Source organism: Stomoxys calcitrans, chromosome 1, assembly GCF_963082655.1.
Source record: "Stomoxys calcitrans chromosome 1, idStoCalc2.1, whole genome shotgun sequence".
Classification (NCBI taxonomy): Eukaryota; Metazoa; Arthropoda; class Insecta; order Diptera; family Muscidae; genus Stomoxys; species Stomoxys calcitrans.
Genome location: NC_081552.1, coordinates 674,690 through 680,689, shown reverse-complemented (window position 1 = coordinate 680,689; position 6,000 = coordinate 674,690). Strand labels below are relative to the sequence as shown.

At 34.9% G+C, this 6,000-nt stretch overlaps 1 long non-coding RNA gene across 2 annotated transcripts; it reads left to right on the top strand.

Moving 5' to 3' along the window:
* The first annotated feature begins 3,124 nt into the window (after nt 1-3,124).
* Nucleotides 3,125-4,337, top strand: LOC106096155 (uncharacterized). Of its 2 annotated transcripts, XR_001222862.2 has the most exons (3): nt 3,207-3,572; nt 3,655-3,943; nt 3,993-4,337. It is a non-coding gene; the product is annotated as an uncharacterized LOC106096155 (long non-coding RNA). The 2 variants fall into 2 exon arrangements; XR_001222861.2 differs by having other exon boundaries at nt 3,125-3,943.
* The last annotated feature ends 1,663 nt before the right edge of the window (nt 4,338-6,000 follow it).

Sequence of the window (6,000 nt, the reverse complement as noted above, 5' to 3'; positions counted from 1 at the left end):
TGGACCGATTCAACTCTGCTTCAATATAATTGTCTTTGTTGTGTGTTGTTGTTTGACTTTTGTTTGTGCTCTAACAAAGAAAAGAGTCTGTCGGATTTCGCAACAATATAATAGGCATTTTCGTTGTGAATGAAGTCTGTACTAGGCTTTATTTATATTGAAGTTGACCTCAAATTGGGGAAAAAAAAGTTCAGAATTAAAGTTACATTGGCCACTATATCTGCTAAATCCTGTGTTTTAGCAGGTTTTATCATACAAAAATAAATCCCATTTTTTTTATTTTTAAATCCCGGATAAATCCGATTTCATGGCTGAATAATCGATAAGTTCCAAAATTTTTAACTGTTTTCAAGTATTGTGTATGGGTGTGTATGATATACACATTCATGTACACGCATGTACGCTTGTGTATGTCACTTAAATCCCCAAAAATGCAGTGGCAGTTGCCCAACAACAAAATATTGCGTGTACGCGAAGTGCACTATCTGTCAACGGCTTTTAGTTGTGTGTGTGTATTATAGTTTAGTACCATAGCACACACAAACAACGAAAAATGACTCGAACTAGTAACATACTCAAAACCAGAGTTGCACTAATCAATGATTTTGACAGCTACTACCTGTAAATGATATATCTTAGGGTCGACGTTAATTTTGAATAACTTTAACGTTCATGGCTGAATTATTTTATTATTTTATTTATTGTATATCTCCTCGCCATAAAAATTGAGAAATGTAAAATGAAATGCAAAAAAAAGCTTGACGTTTACAACATCGGCCCTTAAAATGTAACCACAAATCATATAATAAAACATTTAAATGTCATTAGCACTCTAATCATATTAAAGTCTGAACTCCATATCGTTTATTATCATATGTTTTGTATTTACAATAAAAATTATATCCATATTATAAAAAAAATTATTCATTTATATTTTCACTGAAATATTAAAAAAAATTAATCTTCATTCAATATTTTTGAAGTAAATCTATTGATAAACATTATAGTGGTATTCCACCCATTGAAGTTCGCACAATTTATGTCATGTCTACATTGACTCGCTATGCTTATGTCGTTTTGAAGACGTCTCATCCGTTCACACTAAATGAGATGTTTTGGGAATTACACTTTTCATGTGCTGCACACTTCAACATGTGTTATGAGGCACTATTGGTAACATTTATTTTTTCTTTACCTGTGAAATTTTGTTGATTTTAAAATTTGATTTTAACTTTGTTCAGGGCTGTGTTTATTTAGCACAATTGAGGCATTTATTTGGGCTCACATGCTTTGAATGAATCGTTTTTGTGGCAAACGAGTCGATTTGCCCTTACAAATTGTAAAGGGAAAACAAGTCGTTTTCAGAGCATTAAACCCTGTTAACACTGCTCATTACATCCGGATTTAAGGCTCTCGCCAGCTGATTTTATTAAGGGAAAGCAGATGACCGAGTCATTTTATCCGGATTTAAACAGCAGTGTAAATGGGGTTTTATAAAGGGAAAACGAATCGTTTGCTCAAAACATTTTTGGGCCGAACATAGTGTTTATTGATTTAGACTAGTTTAAGAGAGTGACGATTTTTTCTAAAATTGTTGTTTGCAAAAACATATAGGTTATGAAAAGTTGTCATAACATTTATGAAAAACTTTCATAACATTAATGAGCACTTTTCAAAAGATTTAAGAAAAAGTTTCATAAAATTAATAATAATTTTTATTAAATTCATGAAACCCTATTCTACTGTTTATGAAATATTTTCATTACATTTATAAAAAAGAAAAATAAAATGTGAGTGTTTTTCATTCTTTCTTGTGCAAACAAGAAAGTATGTGAGCAAAAATGGAACTGGGCAACTGCCTCTACCTGTAAATGAATATATCTTGGAAGAATATTATTTTATTTTAATATGTTCTTATCCCTGTAGAGACTATATTGGCTTGGAAAACGACACTGATGACGGAAGATAACAAATGCAATATTCCTTCATGTGAATCTAGATTTCGTGGCATTGTGTGCAAATACATTATTTTTTTGAAAATCTAAATTAAAAAATAAACACTTTAAAGCAATATATTACATGTTTTATCAGCAATTTAATCCAATAAATAAAAATTTTTTGTTAATGTAAAAAATATCAATTATTTTCTTTTATTAAATTGGTAAAAATGTTATTTGAGAGAAGGGACAACTTTCAAATAAATTGGTTTATTGAGTCAATAACTATTTTAATTGGATTTTGGAGCATGTCATGAATACAAATTACAAATACAATCCGATGGTTGCCGGTTATACGTACCGGATTGACCCAATTGAGTTCTTCATCGGCAAGGGCTGCCACACTGCTACAACAATAACAACAACAAATTGCAAAATTTCTAACCAATAATACAAATTCGTGTATAGGTCCGATTTAAGCGAAATTTTTAAAAGAATGTACAATGTACATTCGGGACCGCGCAGACAAGCTGATGCAAAAGTGTCCCCTCCAATCTTAAATAGTTCAGCGGGCAACCCATCTGCTCTTGCTGCCTTGTTATTCTTCAGTCGGGTCATTGCTACTTGAATCTCATTCTGACTAGGAAGTAACCATCCTCTTCACCGCCATCGTCGGATATTAGCAGCTGAGTAAAATGTTCTTTTATTCTGGCTCCTATACACTCACGTTTTTACATTTTTTTCTTTCTGCGGATGCCTCCCCTTCATCTGGCTCGTTGCTACTGATTGCAGGGTTACTCAGTATTGCGCATTCTTGGCTTCAGTTGCATTTTGACACTCTTGGTCGGACCATGGGTTTCTTGGGGGTGGCATCTGGTACCCAAGTACGGATTTCGCGGCATTTTCCATGGAGTGGGCAATGAATTGCCACTGCGCCGTTATATCATCGGGACAAGGAATGGTTTCATCAAGCAGTTGGGTCAGTCGAGTGGAGTATGCTGTTGCCATCTGTTGTGTTTGCAGCTTTTCAAACAAATGAACAGGCTTCCGATTTGGATCCGATGCAGGCGGTCCATAACGCTGTTTACCAATGGTGTTACAATTTTTTTTAATCCCGCCGGCATACACAAAACGACACACGATTCCTCTGCCATATCGTCTGACTTCTTTTCTTTAAACGATTTTCTTTTTTTATTTTAAGTCGTATTCTTTGCTTTTTTGTTTTGAAAAATTTGTCATCATCTTTCTCCACGATGCATGTTGTTCTTGTTGTAACCACATTTGTATGTGGAGTTGGCGATTCTCGTCCAGCTCCATATGTGTGCACAATCGTTCCGGACCAAAGGAACGATCGCCGCGGAAACGTTTTGGCCATTGGTTATTTAAAGGCGCCAATAACTCGCCTCGTCATATCGATTATCGTGGGCTCTCAGTTGAGCTTTTCGTAATGACGATGAACACTACACAAATCGAAACTGAGATTTCCAACCCGTGTAGTGCACACAGACCTCCCGTGCCGGATTTTGTAGAACAGTACGTTGTTGGCAAGGGGACTGGGCAACCCTGAAATGACAAGCATGTGAAATTTTTGCTGCTCCGGAGAAAATTGTTTGAAATTTAATTAAAATTAAAAAAGTAAAAATCGAGTAATTGCCTGATTGCATTGTAACCTGCTGATCGCTTGCCTATTGTTTATTTGCATGCTTTTATGTGACAGAAGTGCATTATTAACTGACTGGATTTGAGTGAGTTGAGCTCCTTATAAGTATATTTGAGAAATGTATTTGCTGCCTTTGAGTATATTGCTGTTTGGTTGCTCCTTCACCTTTTGATACTCACTGCCCTGTTGCTGCTGGTGTCTTATTTGTACAGAGCTGAGTTGTATTGCTGTCAATATGGCGCCCAAGAGAAGAACATATAAATGCCCAAAACGCACCATGAATGTTACTGGAAATAGTATTGGGTACAGTGTTTGTGGAGATTTTTTCCACATAGCATGTCTTAAGGTAACAAGAGGACTCCTTCCTATTCAAGAATAAAAAATTCTCTTTTAAGTGCACCAAGTGTTAATTGCCTTCGTTGGATGTTGATATTGTTGCCAATGATCTTAGCAGTACGACTACTGCTGCAGTGACGGATAAACGCGTAATGAGCTGGAAACCTGCTGCTCTTAATTGAGAAATTCTGGAGATGCAAACCAACGAAAGTTTCGCGTTGAATAGCTGGAACAAGTAAATGTTTTTCAAACTAAAATAAGCGGATAAGGAGGTTCGAGATGAGTTTAACTAAGTGAATTGGAGGATGAGCTCAAGAATAATCACGATATAATCAAACATTTAGAGACTAATCGTAGTAATGAGACTCGTAATTTACAAATTAAATTATATATAAGGCAGAGAAGGTTATATATATATATATATATATATATATATATATATATATATATATATATATATATATATATATATTGTTTTTTATTTTTTCCCCCTTTCCTTTTTGCCTCTCCATGTATTGTTGTAATCAAGGCACAGTTCCCATTTGTTTTCCGACTGTAATAAAATTTTTCTAAGTCTGTTTTTTAGTCAAAACACAAACGAAATTGATTTTGAACAATATCGGTTCAGATTTGGATACAGCTCCCATATATATCTTTCATTCGATATGTCCTATTAAAACTGTAGAAGCTACATGCGCCATATTAATCTTCATGCAAGTTCCGTTACTTTATGGAAGTTCCATATTCACAATATTTTATTGATTCTGATAAAAACTGCCGAAAAGAAATCTAAGTCTTAAGTATAGATGCATGGTTTTATTTTTAGCCTAATACTTACCAGAAAAGGTATGCGTCAGGCTTTAGTTATTAGAACAAATCTTTTGTGGAAACATCTGCTTTAGAATATTCCAAAGCTGCACCAAATGCAGTTGACGCATATTAAATTTAGTCCAATAATTTTATTCAGAGTAGAAAAAGAAAAATTATTCCAGACATGTCAAGACATGGAATTCATTTCTCACCAAACTTGCCTTGTATACAAATAATTTCACCAGGCATCTTTGTCTGCGCCAGCAATATAATTTTTCATGCTCGTGCATGCATTTTCACTTACAAAACAGTGATTATTTCATTATTGTTTACATTTTTATACGATGGTAGAAACTGATTTTTTTATTTTATACGAATTATTAGTTTCATGTCACATGTTTTCACTTTTTCGGTTTTGCTTAGTAGCGTCCACGACTTTGTTCTCAGAATACGTACATCACACTGAGCGCAGCATTAGCTTGCGTGCAACACGGTGTTCCGGATGTTGTTTGTTGTATAAGGCCGTTTCTACGTGAAAAGCGTTTTGCTCTGGATGGCGCATAATATATTTTTTTATAACCTCAGGTAGTTGCCACTAACAGCATTGTATATGTGGTGTATCCACATTTATTATTCTCAATCGTTTAAATTATTTATTTTTTAACAAAGTAGGTTAAGTTTTCATTTTCCTTGTTAGTTTATATAACACTTTTGAGTTTTAAAAAATTCACTATTGGTTCATGGTAATATTACGTCAAACTCTATAATGGATGACCCGCTACCAACAGGCCCTGTGGAGGTTTCAAGAGTTTCAGTGAAAATTCCACCATTCTGGCGCAACAATCCAGCATTATGGTTCAAACAGGTCGAAAGCCAATTTATAACATCTGGAATAACAACCGATTCATTCAAATTCCATATAATTGTTGGTTCCATAGACGCAAGCGTTCTTTCGGAGGTAACCTTATTCTCAATCCACCAGAAACAAATATGTATGAAACGCTAAAGAAGAGTTTCCAAGAGCGTCTCATGGATTCGGAAGAGAAGCGGTTGAAGCGTTTGTTGCGTGAAATGGAACTTGGCGATAAAAAGCCATCAACATTACTCCGTGAGATGATCTGTTTAGCCTCTGGTGAGGTTTCGGATGAACTTTTAAAATCTCTCTGGATGCAACGACTTCCTCAAGCAATTTTGTCGGTAAGCAATGAATCTTTAAGTAATTTGGCGGCTATGGCCGATAAGATTTCTGATACCGCG